Source organism: Eublepharis macularius, chromosome 8 (assembly GCF_028583425.1).
Source record: "Eublepharis macularius isolate TG4126 chromosome 8, MPM_Emac_v1.0, whole genome shotgun sequence".
Classification (NCBI taxonomy): domain Eukaryota; kingdom Metazoa; phylum Chordata; class Lepidosauria; order Squamata; family Eublepharidae; genus Eublepharis; species Eublepharis macularius.
In genome coordinates, this window is record NC_072797.1 from 53522270 (window position 1) to 53545369 (window position 23100).

The 23100-nt window shown below is 40.8% G+C and overlaps 1 long non-coding RNA gene across 1 annotated transcript; it reads right to left on the reverse strand.

The window, feature by feature from the left end:
• Positions 1–1421: 1421 nt before the first annotated feature.
• On the reverse strand, positions 1422–23100 carry LOC129334899 (uncharacterized). Its single transcript, XR_008597542.1, has 3 exons — positions 22992–23100; positions 4582–4611; positions 1422–3172 (listed from the first exon to the last, which is right to left on the reverse strand). It is a non-coding gene; the product is annotated as an uncharacterized LOC129334899 (long non-coding RNA).

A 23100-nucleotide genomic window follows, 5' to 3' on the forward strand; every position in this document is an offset into this window, starting at 1 on the left:
AGTGGTGTCCATGGAGTCCTGGCTCATGTGCCTCACATGGGTGTCTATGGAGATGGAGATATGCCTGGATGTCTTTGGCCCTCTGGAAATGTAAGGTGCATGAGCCAGCATTTAATGAAGGCAATAGTCAGGGACTACTTTTCAGTGCCTTGCGAGTTGCTTTCCACCAATCCGCTGAGCTACTGTGCCAAGAAAGAGGAGGTCTCACCGCACCTACGATAAGTGTGCAGAATGAGTGTATCTTTTTCCATGTGGGCAACGTTGTCAGTTTGCATCACACTCACCTGCTCCCCTGGAGAGTTGAGCAGCTGGTCTTCCTGAAAGTCAACATGCCGCTCTTCAATTTCCCAACTTTGGACTTCCAGAGTGAATGAGGTGAGCCCACCTTGTGGCCTGTATCCTCTGGGAGTGTGAGGTGGAGGGAAATGCTCTTCTCAAGACTTAAAAGTTAAGTAGAAAACCAGCAGGAGAAAGACAGTTGATTCAGTTACAAGTGCATACTGCAATTTGGACCTATCCAAATCCCCCAAACTTGGTGAGGTCATTCCAGGACAGTGAGGAGTAGGTTCCCTGCAAATTTGGTGAAATTCGGTCAAAAATGACACACACACCGAACCCCAGCCAGGCCACTGAAAAAATCCAAATTGAGTTTCCCATAAGAAAAAATGGCCAAATTTTACCAAATTTGCTTTGTAATATTACCTAACTAGGTACACCCCTGTCAGCAACCTGACAGCTTTCAAAAACAGCCTTTGTTCCCTGAATAATTGCTATTAACTTATTTAAGATCATCTACCATTGCTTTCCTGCTACATTAGGAGTATAGATGCTTCAGCTCAGCACAGAATTGTTTGCCCACAGTGGTACTCAATGTTTCCTACATCTTCTCCCTCTGAAAACATGGTCAGGACTGTCTGATCTGACAGTGATGGTCTATAGGGCACACACATGTACCATTTCTGCTAGTTGCAAAGTGTGTCCTGATTTTTATGGCTGCAGTTAGAGGAAATACTCAGGCAGAAATATTTATCCACAGAACCCCATTGCTAGAAGTAACCATATATCTTTACCATAAAGTACGTGATGCAGCTAATCCTAATGTAGCAGAGGTCTCTACTAGGTTTAACCCTAATGGAGTAAGATGTAATAGAGTTTACTTTGGAGTAGGGGGAGGTGAGACTACATCAACTTCAGCAGCTAAAGTATAAAATGATTGTAACTGAGAATTATTTTCATTATTAAAGTAAGTCCAGAAATCCCATTCACAGAGCGAATAGTATTCAAAAGCCTTGTCTCCTATTAGCACATTCTGGAGAGGGGAAATAGGGAGTAGCTATATGAATAAACATTAAGTTTAAAACTACTACAAAATAAAAGGAATCCAATATGAATCACCTTTAAAAACAGTTTATTTTGTTCAATAGATATGATATTCAATTGCTAGATTTTTCTCCTCTAGACTTTGCAAGGGGAATAATGATATCATTAATGAAAGCCATCTGAAAAAAGAGAAATCTCTGGAAAAGTAACATCAATAAGACTAAAACTCACAAAAGAAGAAACCCAAAGGAAGGTCAGAAAGCCAAGATGACATGCTGTCTTCAACTCATGTTGTTGTGTCTAGTTTCTTAAAACATGTTGGAGCTTTTATTCCAAAAATGATCCTATTCTTTAAAAAGACTGAAAGCAGTTCCTTTACTGATACTGATACGTCACAGCATTTCTGTCCCTTGTCACATCACTGTTTGGCTAATTGTACAATAAAATATACTATCAACTGAACTTGAAAAGAAACATAATAAATATTACACATCCTGTATTATTAGACAGAACATTATAATTAATGCATTAACATATAGCTACAATGTCACATTAGTGTGGATCAGATTGGCATGTGCCTCTACTCCATCATGTTTTTACACATCTGTAGCACTGAAGTACTTTCCAAACTACAACCTAGTTAACCTCAAGTATTTGGATTTAAGCAGGTTTACGCAGCGATGCTAAACATTATTGCCCCTAACACAAGCCATATTAGAACACAAGCCAAGTTAGAAACCATAGATTTCACCATTATGTTGCCTTACATATTATCTGTTGCTTTAAATATGTACTCCTATATCCTACCTGTGCTTTATGTTGTTCAATGTAAGTCCTAGAATTGATTATGTTCTGTTTCAGCAATTCCTCAACCCCATACTAGATCCTTGCTAATACTATATCTTTGTAAACTTATATTCTTTTACCCCATGACATTGTTTATGGAAATGTTCTTGAAACTGTATTCATTTACCCTATGACATTGTTTATGGAAATGTTCTTGACACTGTATGGAAATGCCTGCCCTTGTACTAATCTCACACTAATTGTACTAATTGTACTAATCTCACACTAATTGTACTAATCTCACACTATGTAATCCACCTTGAGTCTCAGTGAGAAAGGCGGAATTTAAATAACATAAATAAATAAAAAATATAATAAATAAAATAAATATGCTCAGATACATAAACAGAGCTTTTTGCATTGATTTTAAATAAAGAAGTAAAGATTCAAAGGCACCCTGGGACAGAAATACAGTGTTCCACATATAGGAACAATAATGTGCAACTGTCAAGCTCAGAAGCAAATAATTGGAATACAACACCACTTTTATAACTATTCATTGTCATTTCATCTGTTTTTGTAGAATTATTCTAGAAGTTGCATGGGTCTTTCCTCTGTGACTGCTGGCTCTCCATGGAGGGGTAGGGGTGGGTGTTGAGGGACAGTGGTCAAATCAGAGACTGGTGATAGGTTGTGCCTGTGTGTGTAACACACAGCAGCCAGCCACCTCCACTGTGGCAGCCCTCAGGATTGTGCTGCCTGTGTTCCAAGGACTTCACAGACATTACTTTGTTGTAAATATAACCATGCTGCAAGGGACACCAGAACCTTCTGCACTGCCCCATATTGCAGAATGGGGGTTGAGTATGACTAGCTTGCTTAAAGCCACCTACGGACTTCATATCCAGGACAAGATTCAACTAGATAGCAGACTATTCTTTTAGCTACTATGCTTGTGGGCTTCCTGGAAGCATGGCTGGTCATGGTTGGAAACAAGATTCAAACTGGATAGGCACCTGTTCTCTTCCAGCAAAGCTCTTTTGTGATCATCACTCTAAAACGCTTCCTACGAAAGAAGAGTCAGCAGTGAGTCAGCATCAGTTCTACTTAAATTCACAAGATTAACTGATTCTTCTAAAAATAGCACCCACATGTGGACTAGGCTTTTTGCAAAAAGACAAGGGGACAAGATTAACATCAGTTTAGGGTGTAGTCCTCTAGCAGCGCAGTCCTAAGAGTACACTTTTCTAAATCCATTGAATCAATGGATTTAGAAAGTATCTCTGTTTAGGATTGCAGTATAATTTGGTAAGATGATTTGGTGCTTAGGAGTGGATAGAACCATTTTTTTTAACATCTGAGGTTGCTCTTTTACACAAGTAGCTAACCTATGGTACTGAGTAGAAAAACTAGGTTTTCCAGGCTCCTAAAACAATCTACATAAAACATAAATGTGAGCTAAATTACATTTTGTTTATTATCTAAAATGCCATATGTCCTATAATAACTTGCATAATATGATGTTTAGTTAAGGATCAGCATGATCAGATATATTTATTTAATAGGGATGTACTCATCCAGTTTCTCCAGTGGGGCAAATAGCAACTCTTTGGCACTGTTTGGCATAGAAGAAGGCTTAAGTCCCTTCTTCCCATGTGTTGTGATTCAAAAGAAGAAGACCAAAGATTTCTGAGTAAGCTTAGCAGTAATGGGGAAAGAGGATGGGTTGGTTAAATGATAAGAAACAGAGAGTAGGAATAAATGGTTCTGGCAATTGAGGGAAATGAGTAGTGGGGTCCCACAAGAATCAGCATGTTACCGCTATTTAAACAAATCATTGCTTGCTCCTGCTATTATTTTTGATAACTTGTTTTAATAAATAAATATATAGAATGGCTCCAGGAAAAAGAGCCCCAGGTTATATAGAAAGAGAGCAATCCCCAAACCAGTGAGGCAGCAATGTGATTGCAGGAAATACTGTACGCAGGATTCCAATCAGGGATGATCTTGTGCAGCACAAACGTGGAGTAAACACCTTGCACCACCAAAAATATGGCCAAATTTGGTTTAGTAGGTACTAAGCTAAAATATGGAGAATTAGGATTAGTTAATATCCAGTGTGATCAATTATATTTCATTTAGTTGTTTTTGAATGCATACTTCTAGCATTTATTTGTGGGGGTTTTTGTTCAATAAAGAGCAACTATTACACCTTTTAAAGAAAAAAAGGGAGGAAGAGAGATAAATGTGTAAAGGAAGAAGAAAGCGTTTTCATCTTATTCCCCATCCTCCTTCACACACTCTTTCTCTCTCTCTCCACATGTTCAGGCATGCACACACACAAACACACACAGGCTACATCTGTTAGCATCATAACGGCATAACTTAATATGACTTTCAGCACAGACTTGCGGCCAAAGACATCACTGACATGTTAAATTACCCCCACTCTCTGTAAGATTTAGGAAGACTTACCTGTCTCATGACTTCATCACACTCACTATCCTGAAAAACACATGAAGTTTGATTAAAAAGAGATAACCAATACTGATTTTTTTAAAAAAAATGTTATTGGTGAGTACATAGTTAATACATACACTCTCCAGCATACCTAATTTATTTCAACCCCCACCCTTTCCCTCCCCCCTCCTTGTAGACTTCCAACAGCTTTCCAGCCCTTAACCTATTTTATTACTTAACTATTTTCGATTATATTCTTCTAAATCATATATGTATTATATCTCTTACTCTAAGCATATTCAAATTCTCTTATATATACTATATCAAATCCACTGATATATCCATTCTCTACATCACTATTTAAACTGTATATTTTTGATAAAGTCTCCTTAATAGTAATACTAGCTTAGGTTAATTAATAGCTAAATTTTCCCATTAATGGTAAAGTTACTTCTCTCTTCTATTTAAAACATCACAAATTAATAGTTCTCAAATTGCCACAGTCCTCCTTTCACATCCCATTTTTTTTCTAAATATTGTTTCAGTTTCCCCCAATCTGCAATATATTCTCCTGGATCAAGATCTTTGAGTTTTCTTGTCATTTTGTCCATCTCAGCCATGTACAGCAATCTGTAAATCCAATCTTCTGTAGTTGGTATTTCTTGTACTTTCCATTTCTGTGCATACAAAAGTCTTGCTGCTGTAATCATGTAAAATAACAATGTTCTGTACTGCATTGGAACATCTTCCATTCCCAAGTTCAGTAGCAGCAATTCTGGGTTCTTATTTATTTGGGTTTGCAAAACCTCATTAATTACTTCAATTATATCTCCCCAGTATTGTTTAGCTACCTCACAAGTCCACCACATGTGGTATAATGATCCTTCATGCTTTTTACATTTCCAGCATCTATCTGACATATTAGTATTTCCTAGCACAATTTTCTTTGGTGTTAAATACCACCTATACATCATTTTATATACATTCTCTTTAATATCCGTACAAGTTGAAATCTTCAATGTATTTTTCTAACCAATACTGATTGAATGTCTTAACCTACCATTTATCTAGCCCACGTGCCCATCATAGTTTTTGTTCCAAAGTCTGGGAGCTACATTTTCTGTGAACCTGAAGAAACAGTCAGCAGTGTTCGCTAGCCATTAGGAGTAGAGGCGGGCACAAACCTAATTATGAACCAAAGTTTGGCATGAACTGGGCTGGTTCGACATTTGCAAATCAGTGGTTTGTGGGACCCCTTTTTTCACAAACTGCCATGACTTTTTAGGCCTGTTCATCAGTTCGTAAATGATTTGTGAAGCCAGACAACCTGGCACTGATTCATTAATTCCCTAGGCAACGGAAGGGATGAATGTCTGCAGGCCTTCTGCAGCTGTGGAAACACCAATCTTAGCCCTCAGAACTTTGATAGGCAGCTCTCCCTGCCAACCAGAGAGCTCCCATTCTTCTCTATGGAGAGCAATGGGTATATAATAACCAGCTCTCAGCCTCGTGGTTCCACTTTCCAACAGGAAGAGAGACAGCGAAGAGTGGCTGTTGGGAGTTGGAGAGAGTGGGGGGAGGATTTTGAAGCATTTTGGTAGAGTTGCTGGCTTGCTGCTTAAAAAAGAGACTGATAAACAGTCTCTTTCTTATTTAGAGGACCTTTCCCGGCTGGAAAGGTGTCTGTGTGGTGGGTGAGGGGCCTTTTCCCCCACCCCAGTTCCAGGCCTTCTGCTAGGCTCTAGGGCCTAGTGGGTTCCTCTGCTGAGGGCTCACAGCACTCTTTTTAATTTATTTATTAATTATTCTTACTTAGAGCACCTTCCCAGCTGGGAAGATGTTTTGTGTGGTGGGTTGTAGGCCTTTTCCACCACCCCAGTCCCAGGACTACTGGTAGGCTCTGGGGCCAAGCTTAGTGGTTTCCTCAGCTGAGAGCTCTTTGTAGCTCCATGAGGGTTAGAGTGAGGGGCAAGGGTGGTCATGGGGGGAAGAAGTCCCAAGCTCATCCTGCTGGCCCACCAGTGTTCAGTAAAGAGCCTCTTTTTCAAGATCCACTTGTGGGGATGGAGGAGGAGGCACTGGGGATGGATGAGGACCACACAGAAAGGAAGATTGCTGACGCAATCAAGGCTGGACTGAGGGAATGGGCGCCCATGGGTGATGTTGTCCATGGCTACATGGTCACGAACACTGGTAGAAACATGATGGCAGCCCTAAATGACATGACCCTTGGGGGCATTTTCTGCCTGGTGTGCAAGCTGCACTTGGTCATGAGGGATGCTTTGGGCTGGGTAGGACAACCAAGGCTAGCTTGGACCAGGGAACACTGGACATGTGTGCCTTGTTGGACAGCTGCTGGCGTCTGGCTGCTCACTTTTCCCTCAGCATTCATTCTTCCTGCCAGCTGCATGAGAAGCAGTGGGAGGAGGGGCATCCTGAGCACCAGCTCTTTGAAGACATGCTCACCCACTGGAACTCCACCTACATCATGATGGCTCGTCTGATGGAGCAAAGAAATGCTGTGCAGGATATCATGACCTCTGTGCCCATTTTGCAGGAGAGAGAGGAGCTCAGCATTAGCTCCACAGACTGGCTATCCCTCTCTCAAATGGTCCATGTCCAGAAGCCGTTTCAGGAAACCAAGCAGGGCTAGAGCGCGCCCTCCTCAACCTCCTCTGCTCCTACACGGCCAGCCTGGGGCAACCCATCCTCCTGATCCATAGGCTGGACCAGGCACTGGTCAAAGAACTGGATCAGGGGGAAGCTCTTCTCCCCAGCGTCAGCCACTGCCAGGCTCAGGGGCTCCGTCCTCATTATGGAATGCAATGCTGTTCCCCGAAGGTTTCCTTCTCCCCAGGATTAACCTTTCCTGACAAATCACCTCTGTCCTTTCCAGTCCAGGAATATCCTCTCTCCTCAAAGAACATCTGCTCCCTCTCCCCAAGATTAACCTCCTCTCATAGATTTTCTTTGTCCTCCTCTCCTTAAAAGAATATTCCTGTGTCCCCAAAAACATCTCCTTGACTAGGGGAGGGTGCCAAGCGGGGCCTATAAAGGTGGACAGGGACAAGGAGCTGGTGATAAGTAGCTGGGAGTGAGTGAGTTGGAGAGACTAGAGAGCATGACAAGGTCAGAGAGAGAAGGAGTGACTCTGGCCATCCTAATGGAAGGAGAGGGGGATCCAGAGTGTCCCCAACCTCCTCCTCCCTCTATATCCGAGGCTTTCCTTGAGCCCTAGCCACTGTCCTGGCCAACCTGAAGGGTGTGCCACCCCCAGGTTCCAAACAACACAGCCTCAGGAGGTGGCCATCGTCAGAAGAACCCATTGTCACCCAGGTGGCTGCCCCCACCCTCAGGAGCCCATGGCCCCTGGGGGAGGAAGGGAGTCAGGCCCTTGACCACTTCCCAGGCCCACAAGAAGGGGGCGGCCACCAACAAAAAACACCTCACCCAGGTAGGCGCCCCCATCCCCCACTACTGGAGCCCATCGCCCCAGGGAGAAGGAAGGGCAGTGGACCCCTGACTGCCTCCTGGCCCTGTGAGGAGGCAGCAGCCACCAACAAAAGACACCTCACTCAGGTGGCTGCACCCACCCCCCACAACAGGAGCCCATGGCCCCAGGGGGGCGGAAGGGAGGTGGTCTGGTACATTGCCCGCCTCCCAGGCCTGCAAGGAGGGGGCAACCACTGACAAATCCCACCTCTTCGATGTGGTGGCCATCCCCCAGGCACAAAGGGAGTGTTGCAGGTCACCTCTCATCCCCAGAGCCAGTGGCGTAGCATAGTTACCTCCACCGGGGGGCAGGAGGTGGTTTTCCTTCCCCCTGTGTGCACGCAAAGTGTGTGCGCGCTCTAGCCCTGCTTGATGACATCACTTCAGTGACATCATCACACAGGGGCACCCCTCTCACCCAGGCCTGCCTTCCTGCTCACCTCCCCACCACCTGCCGGGATGCTGGCATGCCCAGCAGTGCTGGCAAAGGGACGGGAAGGCGGGCAGCAAGGAAGCCCACTTCCCCGCTTGCCTCCCTGCTTCCCCGCCTGCCATACTGCCAGGGCCTGCCCAGCAGTGCCGGCAAAGGGACGGGAAGGTGAGCGAGGAGGCAGCCCGCTTCCCAGCTTCCTGCTGCACTGGCGGGGGCCCCGGTGGCTCTGGTGAAGGGACAGGGAGGCGAGCAGGGAGGCAGCCCACCTCGCCACTTGCCTCCCTGCTTCCCTCCCTGCCTGTGGCACCATCAGAGTGCCCAGCTCGCTGGGCTCCAAGGCAGGTGGCAGTGAGGGTGCTCCTGAGGGGGCCATGGACCAGGCGCCCCCTCAAAATTTTGCACCTGGGGCAGCCGCCCCCTGGCCCCCCACACACTATGCCTCTGCCCAGATCCCATGGCCCCCAGAGGACAGAAGGGAAGTGGACCAGTATATTGACCGCCTCCCAGGCCCACAAGAAGGGGGCGGCCATCCTCATGTGTCTTGGGGGCTGTTGTTCCATTCTCAGAGGAAGATTCTAACTCCATCCTGCAACTTTTTGGTGCTGCCTGCAATGTATTCCAATGGAACTAATGCAAGCCCATTGCCATTTGTGGTTCTCATTATATCTAATGGAACTCTCCTTGAGGCACCTGCTTTGGAGGTCTATTACTCGGACATCTGAAAGCCAATCTTTGCCAAACTTTGGGGGTGACTGGAGGAGAGCCTGCTGAAAACTCCCTGCGAATTTGGCATCTCTGACTGTGAAGGGGGCCATCCTAGGGCCCCTGAAATTGATGAACCATGAACCAAATGAACTGGTTCGTGAACTGGGGCAAATTTGTGAAAGTTCGTGGTTCGTGAAACACAACAAACCTCGAATCGCATGGTTTGGAATTTTGCTGGTTCATGCCCACTCTAGTTAGGAGCATTTTGTGTAGGAATCAATGCAATGCTTCTTAACTAAAGCAACTTCATTACTACAAGGTACATTTCTAGAGTAAACAGTACAGAACTAGGATACAGGCTAAGAAATAAAAGGCATGAAAAATGATTGCTAAGCTAAATGGAGACCAACAGTTTCAGTACTCTTGCCCCCCTCCACTAGGGCTGACAGGAGGGTGTGAGATTCTACACACACATCTTCGCACATTCACACACACACCCATATACAAAGAGGCAACTCCATTTCTGGATTTCCCCATGTATGCCCAAGAGACTTTTTCAAATCTGAGCTTGAGATTCACCAAAGCCAGGTTGCCCAATCTTGAGCTGTTTGCAAATCAAAGAGATGATGTGTTTCCCCACTGGGTTGTAAAATCGCCCATGGGTTTGTTCCCAGCCTGTGTGACTCCAGCCGGCTACTTTATCACAATAAAATTTCAAGCTCCTATCAGCCCATCTGCCCACCTGCTCCTCAGTCCAAGACACACTTGGGGGCAGGGCGGGGGGGCTTCCTATGAAACATGTTTTTTTTCTTTTGGAAAGAGGAAACAAGGTTTTTACTCAAATGTATAGTATGACAATTTTCATGTAATAATAATAACAACAACATTTGGTTTATATACCACCCTTAAGAACAACTTAATGCCTGCTCAGAGCAGTTTACAAAGTGTGTTATTATCATCCTCACGCCAACCACCCTGTGAGGTGGGTGGGACTGAGAGAGCTCCTAGACGCTGTGACTGACGTAAGGTCTCTCAGCTGGCTTCAAGCAGAAGAGTGAGGAATCAAACCTCGTTCTCCAGATTAGAGTCCTGCCACTCTTAGACAATCTACATTAGATAATAATTCTTTTTTATAGTGTAGATACTTACAACATATTTTCTCAAGAATAAGTTTTTATTTAAGTGTAAATAATTATAGCAATAATTAATATGTTATAATATTTTTAAACGTTTAACTTGATATTCAGGTGTGCTAATAGTCCTGCATGAGAATGTTTCTGTCCAAATAATGAACTTTGTGTACTACAGAATTTGTTTTCTGCCTACAATGTTCATTTTTAACTACATTTCAGATGACAAAAATTAAGATACATGTGTTAAGGCAGCGTAGGGCACAGTAGTTTATAGCTGTATTAGATGTTAGATATAATTCCATGTATTAAGTATACATGCTATTTGTTTTTAGAAAAGTATACCTTGAAATTCCATAAATATGCCTAATAGGACATTTTCAGAGTAATCCTACAGAGTAATCCTAAACAGAGTTACTTCAGTCTAAGCCTGTAGATTTCAATGGGCTTAGACTGGAGTAACTCTGTTTAGGATTGTACTGTTTTTCTCCTAAGTTATAAATAATGTGTTTTATGGTCCTAAATCAGTAAAACAAGTTTAAAAACTATAAGAAAGTACTGTATTTCACTTTTTCAAAAAAATTGTGGGTTTTTCCCCATTAAAAACAGTATTTTCCCCCTGTGGCTTCAAAATTTCTGTGAATTTTACATCTCTATTATAGACAACTGAATTCTTATAATTGTATAGCTTCTAATGATACTAGGGCTAAACTTATCATTATGCTAAGAACACTGCACAACAGAAACCCAGGTTGAATTTAGAGGCTCTCTGTCCTTTAATCAAGTATTGATTGTGCTTCAGTGGAAGTTGCTCTGAACGCTAAGCTCATAAAAGTTGTATCTTCAAAAGCAGGAGGCATTTGGGAGAATATATGAAGTTTATATATTAACGCTTATTATGGTTTAACATCTTGCTTGCTTATCAGTTCGGCTTGGTTTGGCTTTTGGTGAGGTGGATGTAAATTGCTCCATCTGAAAATAGTTGTGTAGATTTTAGAGTACGTTAATCTGAGAGACATTTCCACAGATTATCTAGGACCATCTTTGCATGCATTCTCTATCATAGATATTCCATATTGTCATTTCAGAGTCTGAAATAACTTTTGTGCTCTCAATACTCAGAGCATTGAAAGCCAGCAACGAAGTCTACTTACAAAGTCATATTACTTTGCTACTGTTATTTCCAGAAAACCTTTGCATCCCCATATATCTGGAAAAAGGTTGAGAAGCTTCCAGTTCCACCAAGCAAAGACAGTATGGCAATTGGCCCTATGACAGATCTGTATACAAACTGGCCTGTTCCAACCTTATTGTTATCCATTGTAACTTGTACCTGTCTGGGAAGTGCAATAGTGCTTATTGAGACAACTGCCATGAACCAACATAGATTCCTTAAATCATATGTTGCAATATCAAGCATTCCTCCCCATAAAGGTTATGTATATAAAGTGCACTAATGCCCAACTACTGTAATAATACGGGAGGGGGGAATTTGTTTTGCTTTGCTGCTTCTTTTTCACTTCCTTGGTATTAACGTAATGTTATGTGACACTGATATCAGTGCAGAGCAATAAAAATGAAATGGTGCCCAAATGTGCATAGACACCATGGAAATCTCAATGACAACAGCAACAACAAATATTAGATTTCCTCTTTCCTTTCCTGTACCCTCAATATTTATTTAAGAACACGTGATGTGATCCTTTGCATAGCAGAAATAAACTGAGCAGCTGATGTGTCCAGACAGACAAGGCAAATAAAACCTTGCTCTTTTGTATCTTATAATGATATGCAATTCCGATTACAGAATATCGTTCACCTTATCAGGAGCTACAGCAACTGAAAGCAGAAGTATTCACTGCTAGTTATTTTAAAACTACTATGCAGACATTAAAATCAGATTTATATAGCACATTCATATTGTGTTTATACTTTTTACAAAATGAATGTTTGGGGGAAAATATTTATATCTGAAATTGTTCGTAAAAATAAAAATACACAATCAGTTTATAGGATAATAGGAAAAGACATCTGCAGGCAACATTTCCCTCATTAGATGCTATCATGTTATTTTTATGACTTTGCTACAAAATACAATGTGCAGATTGGTAGCCTTCTTAAAATGTATGTATTATATATAACTCTAGTGCTATAAATATACTTTGAGGTGATTGTTTGAGAACAAGTACTATATTGTGCTGTTGTGGTGTAGTGGTTAGAGTGATGGCCTAGGATCTAGGAGAGCTGAGGTCACATTTCCAGTTTGCTTTCAAACTTGCTTGGTGACCTTGGGTCGGTCAGACAGACAGACAGACAGACAGACAGACAGACAGACAGATTCTTGAGTATTAATTATATTAAGCCAATCATATGGCCCAAAAGTCTTTGTTCTGTTATGCTAACTTTCTTCAGACTCCAGTTAACTCTTTCTGATATGTCACTCATACATTAGGTGCAGATGGTGAAAACAGAAACACAAAGTTTAAATTTAAAATATGGCTTGATCATGTATCCAGTACTCTGGTACTAGTTCATTCCTAACTGGGTTCCTGTCCTGTCACTTGGCACAATTACATAGCTTTATGGTATTCTACTGTGGTCAGATGTGGCTCTAGTATCATCACTGCCACGGGAACAACAGATAGTGCTCCTGTTCTCTAATATGACTCAATGATGCAGCCCAAGCTGGGAAAACTGCTGGGAGTGGAAAGATGACAGGAAGACCCACCAATGGCATCTCAGTGCTACAAACTCACAGACTTGTGTGTCACAGGGACTGAATTAAATCCTATGCAACTTTCAGACCAATGCTTTCCTTGTGGAATGAGAGGATAATGGCAAAAAGCAAAAATAATCACCCTATCCAGCTTGCCTGACATAATTTTTTCTGCAGTTGCACAAGGTTTTTTCACCATTATAGCTGGAATAGATAAATAGGCATATACTATCATTTTGATTTCTTCAGTTGATCTGGGAGTTAATAGAGGATAGCAGAAAATATAGTGGAAATGGTCAAAATTGTTTCCTCTCATCTTTTCCAATCAGTTGATCATTTTGATCATATAATGTCATTCCAGCACATTACTGCTTTTGAAAACTGTACATTTTCCCATCAAAATTAAATGTTGGTCGCAATCCTACTATGTTTCTTTTCTGAACTACTGAACATTAACAGTGTGGTTAGAACCCAAGGAGTTGTTATGAAATTTGGACTGGAAATGCTAGGAATATGAAGGGAGCTGAACATGGGTGTAGGTAGCATTTTGTAATATAACATCTGTATTACCAACATATTATAAATCACAGTGTTAGAAGAGTTACTGGTTAGCATGAAGGAATTCCCATTAAAGCTACATATATTGCTGAAATATTGTCAAACCACTCTCAAAATTCATGACAATGTATCACTTTGTTAGGCCACAGACACATTAAAAACTTATTTCTGTACTGACCAATCAGTATGAAGAACTGATTCAGAAAATACTTCTCTGCTTTAGTGACTATGCTTCACAATGTAAACTGAATCCCTCAAGCAACCATTTATTTCATCTGGGTTGGGTCAAACTATTACTGTATTAAGATCCAAGTGCCAAAATATGAATATATGTGAGAATTTCCTTTTTTTCCTGTAAAACCTTAAAGCCAGTACCAAAGAATTTATAGTTCAAATTTTAGTATACATGCTGCCGAAATGAACATCAAAGAACGTATTCAGAAAATTGCTTTCTTTTCAGTGAGAATTCTGCTGGTCTACTGTTTGGATAAAAATGGTTGGAAATCATTTCTTCTGTCATTTAAATAATCTGTTTAAAAGCTGTTAGGTTTTCCTGATGCCTAGTCATTTTTAAATGACCCACGATTTGATTCATGAACAGTAGAAGATTCATGTGACCAATCACTTAGCAAAAATGCAATTTTTATTAAGAACCTCTTCAAAAAACATATATCATATTGGCTGAAATCTATTGTATCTTGTAGCATTTCAACACCATTTTTTTTAAATGGTTATGCCTCAAGGGTCAACTTTTCATGAACCAAAGTCAGCAGAAAAGTTAGCTTTGGTACAGAAGATCAAGGAGCCAAAAAGAGCTGGAAGATATCACACAGATAATAGTAAAAATCCTGCTCCGAATGCAGTTGGAATTCTATAATGACTTGGAGATTTTAGTGCATGTCAGATTTTTACTGTAATCAGAGCTCATTGCAAAGTCATTAGGGCTGTACACAGTGGCTGCTTAGTGTATGAATATTTAAAATCGGTGAGAAAAATACATTCTGGAACTTATATTCAGAATGCATGTGATCAGTTGATCAATGGGATAAACAGCAGCTGCTATATGAATCATAATGGATCATGTAGTCTCCTCAGTTATAAATATATGTGTATTTATATGCATACATATGGAAATAGCTTGAGTTGACTTTGAGAATTCAGGGAATATAAGGCAAGATGGCATCTAATATAGTGGAGAATGAACTGTGCTCTCTATGGTTCTTACCTCACTTGTTCCATGGTTACTTTGAGAGGCCTTAGACTATTTTCTCAATCTACAGTTTTACATCTGTAATATGGAAGTAAAGATCCAGACCTACCTTACAAAGTTTTTGTAAGGATTACTGAGATGATGTATAAGCCCTCTTGGCAGGACTCAGAGAGTACAATGGGGAGGGATGTCATATCCCTTCTTACCCCTTCTTCATATTTTCATTGATCAAATGTCCCCAGATATTGGAAGGCTTTTCTCATGGCGAGGCTAAATGCTTTTCTCTGTAAATGGCCTGTTACAATCAAAAGAAGGTTTACTTCCATTTAAACTTTGTTGTAAATTATATTCATGACAAGCCTCATACAGAATAGGAAACCATTACATAAAGACAACTAAGTGGTCTCTAGAATTGCCTTATTTCAGCAGAAACCCTTTTATGATGTTCAAAACCTCACCCATACTGTTTGAGCAAATCAGTTCTTTTGCTTCACATAACCTATATGACATAATGTTTGATCACCAATAAAAATGTATCATGCCTAGCAACTTGATCAAGTTAAAAGATAGCTCATAGCATATTACGTTACGTATTTAAACAAGACTGCATGTTTATTATGAATTGCACCTTGGTAAATGATATTGGTATGTTTAAAACTTTAAAAACTGTACCAGGACACATCACTTTTCCTTTTTCCCCGTATCTCACTACCCCCCCCCACACACACACACACACAAAAGATGTTGCTGAGAACTGGGGGAAGGAACAGTACATCTCAAGAACAGTATACCACATAGTACATGGGCTGCAACAAGAAGGGAACTCAGCAGTAATTGCCCCTTCTCACTCTTGCATGATCTTCCTCTTGATGAACTTCAGTTTAACTCAAGGGTCTGATTACAAGAGTCACTAAACACAAAGTGGGTTAGAAGAAACGCCCAACCAACCTGCATTTAACATGTGACCACATTCACCTTCAAAATGGTGGGGGGGGATGGTCTCCCAAGCACACATGCCAAGCAGGTCCCTGTTTTTCACCCAGCACACTTTTGCAGACAGAAGAGGGTTGTGGACGACAGGCTGTTCATCTAACTGCTGGAGACACATGACTGCCCAGGAGAGACGCATCACCAGCAGTAAGACAAACAGGCCCCCAATGGCCCACTTCTATCTGCAAAAGTATGCTGGGTGGAACACAGGAACCAATGAAACTCTCCTGCTCCACTCACACACTCGGGAGCCCATTTTCACACACACACAAACACGCTATTTTGAAGTGTGATCACGTTATATGCAAGTTGGGTTGGAGTTTCCCCCAACCCACCTCATGTTTAGTGCCCCGTGATTCCTGCTAAGTTTCCCATTTTGTTGTAGATCCCATTCCATGCCATACTGTTCTAGAAGATTCTCCAACCTTCAGCAGCATCTCATTGAGGGGCCAAAGGGAAGCTCACGAAAAACTTCCATGAAATCAATCAATTTATGGGTTCACACCCAATCCAATAACATCCGCTGGATTGTGCCCCATCTTTGTCCACTATTAGAATTTGGTGCGACAAAGTTAGAAATTAAGAAAATGCCATCTCGCTTGCCCAGTATTTGTATTATGGAACTTCCAGACAAAACAAAATCATTCTCAAGTAAAAATTTGACATTTCCTTTAAGAAAAGTAGAGTTTTCAAAGATTACAAATATCTGGGCAACAGCTTTTCTCTCTCTGGCTGTTTGTAACAATGACATGCTAGCGTAAAAACTCAAGTCTGAACTAAGGACTAGCAGTTAATTAAGTAAGAGGGGAATACTGAAATGTTTTCTCAAAAAAAAGAAAGAAGTACAGCATACCATGACTGTAAGAGTGCAGAGCTAGCTGTACCTGTGTGTGTTGGTGCTGAAGAAATATGAATCGCGCCCAAAATAGGATGTGTTGTTGAAGTCCAAGACACCCACTTGTAAGGGAGTATTACAACAAAAACAACCACATGGAAATATAAGACATCTCTTTGATTGAATTTTAGCAACACAAAAACCTGTGTGGAATGTGAATGCTTCCACTGGCATTCACTGATTACAGTGTTCAGGCTTCTGACTATAATGGAAAATCAGAAGTTTATTTATTTATTCAATTTATTTATTTCATCAATGTGAAAACTTTGTTTTCCTAGCTGATTATCACTCACTTCTTTAGTTAAAAACTTTAGTTAAACTTAAGTTAAAAACTAATCTAATTACATATGACAAGATAAGATATAATAATCACACTGGCATATGTAAAGGCTATTATGAATACATGAGAATACATAATATCTTTAGTCTACCTAAATTAAATCTAATGAAATAAAGCTCTGACTCTTCCAACAGCATATGCAGGAAAAGTACCCCCACTGAATCCAGATCCATGTTCATAGCCCCTTCTGCACTGGGGACATAACTCCTCACTATCCCTGAAGTCAAGCCAAAAGGCACGGAATTGGCTTGTATGTGGCCCTTCACACCTCTCATGTTTGGTCTGTGTCCCCTCCCTCCCCTTTTTTTCTTGTTATATTTGGGCAGCTCCGTTCCAGCTGGGTCTCATGTTGAGGACTGGGGGGCATGGACAATTACAACCTGCCCACCCTCAACAAGGAGTCAGCTTTTTTAAAAAATTCTATTTGCAACAAGTGTGGATGGAAATGGAGTAAAATTGACTGGCCTCCTCTACTTAGGTAGGAGGTGAAATTGACACAGGTCAGTCAAATGCGGTTGTATGGTCTCGCTGCAAAAAGAAGGAAAAGGGAACTCCCCCCTCTGTGTTTTCAAACCAGCAGTTCATAGATCTTGTGCTGGACTTAACATTTAGGGTTTTTTTAAAAAAAAAAAAGAGGGGGGGGAATTGAGGATGAGAGGGGAGATGGAAAGGAGGAGAGAGGGATAGATGAGAGTAACCAATCACAATGAAGTGGGTTGGCAGGTGATAGGAGAGGGGGGGAGAAGAGGGTGGAACACCCAAAAATGGAATAAAGAGTGTGCATGGAGAAACAGCAAATCGCAAAGCGGGCTTTTTTTTTTTAAGTCGTGGTATAAGCACTCCCAGGAAAATTAGAAAAGCCATATAGTGGCTTAGAATGAAAATGCCTGTTTGGAGTTGTTACAGGAAGTCATAAGCAGATTCAATGAGCCACAACTGATTCCGGCTAACATATGCTAACTAATGGAGCAAGGCCTATAAAATACATACATTCTACATATCATGCATAGTTTACATTTAAGTCCATAACAGTACCTCTTTAAAAACAAAAACTGGCCAACTCCTTAAACTCTGCAGGCACTGGGGGCAATTCAGTCAGTAAAGATTCACATATTTCAATGAGACATATTCTTAAAACTCCTAAATCTCCCATTAAAATCAGCTTTGACTGGGCTTCACCTACTAACTCTGTACAGGCAATTGAACCTATCAATGGTACTGAATACAGAGGCCAATTCTGACAACACAGGCAAGGTGTGTGCTTGTGTCAGAGACAACTTTCCTCTTCTTAGCATCTACCCGATACCCTTTTGCGCAAGAAAAGTATTGTTTGTTACGTGCGTACAAAGAGCCTGCTTCCAGTGAAACATCAGGATGCGCAGCTAGGGCCAGGGGCTGCAGAATCACTTCATTGGTGTTTCAAAGATTGTAGTAGCATTTGTTGCTAAAGTTCTGCATGAAATTAAGTTAACCAGGTTATTTTTGCACCTTCCAAAATAGGTTGTGGGACATTTCCCTTTCTTAAACTGAGCTCAGTCTAATGCTTCGCTGCCCGAATAATGCTCTTTGCATGTCACAAAAAATGTTTGTCTGGACGCACTTGACAAGACATTTTATAATACCTTAAATGGAAGCATACATATCACGTGTTCCATAGGATAAATCAGTATGTTTAAAGTAGTCTTTGTTGAAAGGTTTCTCCCTTTCTTCATTTTTTTTTCTATTTTTCCCCATACTGTCATAATGGAAGCTCTGATTTGTGCTTCATGAACAATGCCAGCATCATCATTTAATGTTGTCCATATGGGCTTCTAATAATAGATAAGAGAGTACATTTGTATTGTATGTCTTAGAGACATTTAAAATCTTGATAAGGAAAGGCTGATTTCATTGGCCCCACCGTTACAGGAAAGCAGACCCTAATTAAAAGAATTCTGTTCTGAATTAACTAGTTTGACATGTGCTAATTGACAGTTCCTGTGAAATGGTTCTAATTAAAGTCAATATGTCTTTTTCAATTAAAAGGAAATTAAGAATATACTAATATACATTAACAACTTAATCTGCCTTCAATATCCCATATATCAGCTGCTTTTTTCCTTAATGTTATTGGAGAGCCATCTGACATACATCTTCTACTGTTTGGTTGTGAAGTCTTATTTCTTCACAAGAACACCATTGATGGAGTATATTGCCCTTGAGCAAGGAAAAAACAGCTTTTCTTTAACTTGTGCAGATCCTAAATGTAAGAGAGATTAAAGGTAACCCCCACTATTTTTGAAAAATAAGGACAGCTAAAAGTTAAAGGGAAATGTTCTTTATAAGCACAACCTTTGGTTTACAGAAAGTCTCTAAATGGGTAACTTTCAGGAAGAACTACTTTAAGTTTTATATGAAAGATGAAAATGGGGGGGAAAAAGACTGCCTTGAATTCAGTGCTATAAGTAACCCTTCTCCTGTCTGTGGAAAAATGGAATCTCTGTTTATAAATGACAAGATTAATTCAAATTTATATTACCAAAGTGTTAATACAACCAGTTCTGTTGATTTGCAAAGAATATTAACAATAACAAACTATAATACCTACAGTGCTCTACTGATGTGGTTTCAATATATAGTAGCCTATAGACATTATTACAATTTCCAGGTGTAAAATATGGTAACCAACCTCTTAAACATTTTCAATCTATTTCAAGAGTTATTTCAGAGTTGTCTCTTTTTTTATCTCTGGTTTCTCTTCAAAAAAGAGAGACAACTCTGAAATATTACAACAGCAATGCAGGGTGTTAAAACAGCAATGAACATATCTAGAAAGACCATGTTAAATACATTTAATACATTGCATTTAGCAAATCCTAGTCCTTAAATGTCACCAAAACCTGATGGCTCTGCAGAAGGTCAAGAGGAGAGGTGCTGTAGGAACCACCCCAGAAAGCCATTTGACAATGTGGGAGCCTTAAAAGCAAATGAATGACATCTCACTGAGGAGGACTAGACCTCAGGAACAGATGTCAGGAGGATTTGGGGGATAGGCATGAACTGGTAGGCCATGCAACCTGGGTGATCTTCTTAAGCCAGGCACTGCCATTCAGTCTAAGCTACCTCACTTGGCTGGCGTTGTAAGAAAAAAATGGAGAAAAGGGTAAGCAGCTTTCGGTACCCACTGGGGAGAAAAGCAGTATATGAATATGTAAAATAAAATAATAAATGGTTTGCTTGCCTGGTAAAACTTGACCAGAAAGCATTATCAGAACGTATGAAGATGCCTTTATACACGGTCTACCAAGATCAGAATTGTCTACTCTAACTGGAAGCAGGCCTCTGGAAGATGCCATAATTTGAACCTGGAACCTTCTGCATGCACTAAACTACAGCCCCTTCGCAGAACATACACAGTGCATTCTACATAGATGCAATATGATGGTTCTATGTATTAACTCAATAAAAGAAGCCACACCCTCCAGTCTGCAGGATCTGAGCAAGTCTGTTAATGATAGGATGTTTTGGAGGTCTTTCATTCATAGGGTCACCATAGGTCAGAGGCAACTTGATGGCAAATAACACAAATGTATTTAAGAGGGCTTCAAATGTGATAACCTTGTGCACGTGACGTGTGCCACATGTCCGACTGCCATGATTCAAAAGCATTTTGTGATGTAGCAAGGGGAGGGTCAGTTATTCAAAGTCAAAGGGTTAGCAAGGCTGGCCTTTAAGAACAGCAAGCATGTGCTACAAAAATGAAGATTATGCCAAGCACTGGCACATTGATCAGGCCTGACATTTAAGAGACTAAACTTCTGAAGATATTTCAGCACTCCTTTCCCATTTTATAGCCAAAATGTGGGGAAAACAACCCTCCAGCAAATATCTAGAAAATAGAATGGGTAACAAAATATGTAGCGCTTGCCTTGATACTATTTTAACTCTTGCCCAAGGGTAGGTCTGCTTCCATATAGAAATTCCAAATCGCAATTCTTTATTAGCTAATTACCTATCTTAAAACAAACCTCTTAAGAAACCCATTTGTTTATACAACCTCCAAAGCTGAGGTATAAACACAGAAAATAATGTCTTAGAAGCCACAGATTGTGGTCATTCCTGTTTTACCTTCAAAGTACAGATGATGCAAACCCAAATCGGAATTACAAAAAAAGCTCCTATATAATAATACAAGTGAAATCATTCAGCCACATCTATTGCTCCTAAAGCTATTGTCCTGTATGGAGGCCGGCATCAGACAATCAGACATTTGTATGTTCTTCAGGTGCCCCCAAACAGGTGTCATCTTACTGCTTTGCGCACCACCTTTTCTACTTGTGTGTGTCTTTAAACTCTAGTAAAAGAGCTTCTATTCCTGCTACCCCCTGTTTACTACCAGGACAACTTGTTTTCATTCAAATTCAGTTATTAATAAATCAGTAATATTAGTGTACCCTGACATGGATAGCCCAGGCAAGCCTGATCTTGTCAGATCTTAGCTGCTAAGCAGGGTTGGCCTTTGTTAGTAACTGGATGGGAGAACTCCAAGGAAGACCAGGGTTGCTGTGCAGAGGCAGTAATATCAAACTATCTCAGGTAGTCTCTTGCCTTGAAAACCCCAACAGGGGTTGCTATAAGTCATGACTTGGTGGCACTTTCCACTAGCAATTTCAGTGTATCTGTCAAAACCCTAATATTTGCTTTTCAGTACTTAGGAACATATCTGCTTTAACACTGAACTGGCTGCATCAAAGTGACCATGTGCTTACGATTTTTATTAGGTCACTCAATTACCAGGACCTTACAGATACTTATTCTTTAAAGTCAATATTTGGAAATCAGAGTGTATTTTTATTGTGTCATGTACCAAGCATGTTCCAGATGACAATATTCCAGAGTAAACACAGTTGGCACAATTGCAGAAGGAATGCCAGCACAGGATTCTCCCATATGACATTGCTCCTTCTTCTAAGGGCAGTAATTGTTCACACTCCCACTATGTGGGAACATGAAAAACAATGATACAACTGTGCTAACAGCAATTATCTTCACTGAGGCAGTTTACCAAACTTAAAAGTGCTTTGGCTAACTGGCTTTGTTCTTTACAGAGAGCTGCTTAAGGGATTTCTTCATGTTTTAAGGTGGTGACTCTGCCTTGCTTTCTGACTTACTGGCCATCTCACAGTAATGCAAGATTTAGGATTTTCCCTCAGGTTCCATATGTGGGTTTGCAAGGCCCTGGATATCTGGCACTTTGTTCTGGTTTTAATCACTTTTTTGGCAACTGGTTGAGGACATTGTGTGGCTTGTAGGCCTTGGATAGTGCTGAAAGAACCTAAGCCACACATGACTGATCATACAGATGTGCCCGAAAAGAGCCTTGCATCCCATCTGCAACTTCCAGATTTCAGCTATCTTTGCCATTATACAAATAATTAACCAAGCATTCTTTCTGTTTATATCCTGACTAGCAAAAGCAGAATTGTTTGTGTGGGGAAGAAACTGCTGTGTTGGCAAGGCGAGCCAAGCACATCCTATAAACTCTTGAATCCAAGGAAAATTTATCTTGGCAGCAGGTCTGTTCAAGTAATCAGCATGTGGGACATGGTACATCATGGCCCAGGCGAGACCCCCTGTTAGTAAAAGCCTGTTTCTGCTCAAGTGTCTGTCCCACATCTCTCCTCTCCCCACCCCCACTCCACCGAGTCACATTTGCCTCGCCTTGAGTGCTGGGAAATAACTATACATCCTCTCTTAATATATACATTCTGGAAATTGTTTTCACTGGTAAAACAGAACAGATAAACACGTTTCCAACATTTATTTGTTCAGGAGATAGAAAACAAAGTAATAGGAGGTGGTTTTAATATCTTATTGGCTTTGCTATCCAGAATTCTTGGCCTCAGGCAGCCTTCCTGTATACACCAGGCCCATGCTCCCCCCTGTTTTGTTTGTTTTTTAATTGAATATTTCATACCTTGGGTCATCGGATTTTGACCTCTGTTTGTTTTTCACATTCCAATGTATGTCGTGGCATCAATTTTTAATTATTGTGGTAGTTATGACGAACGTGAAACTTCATTCAA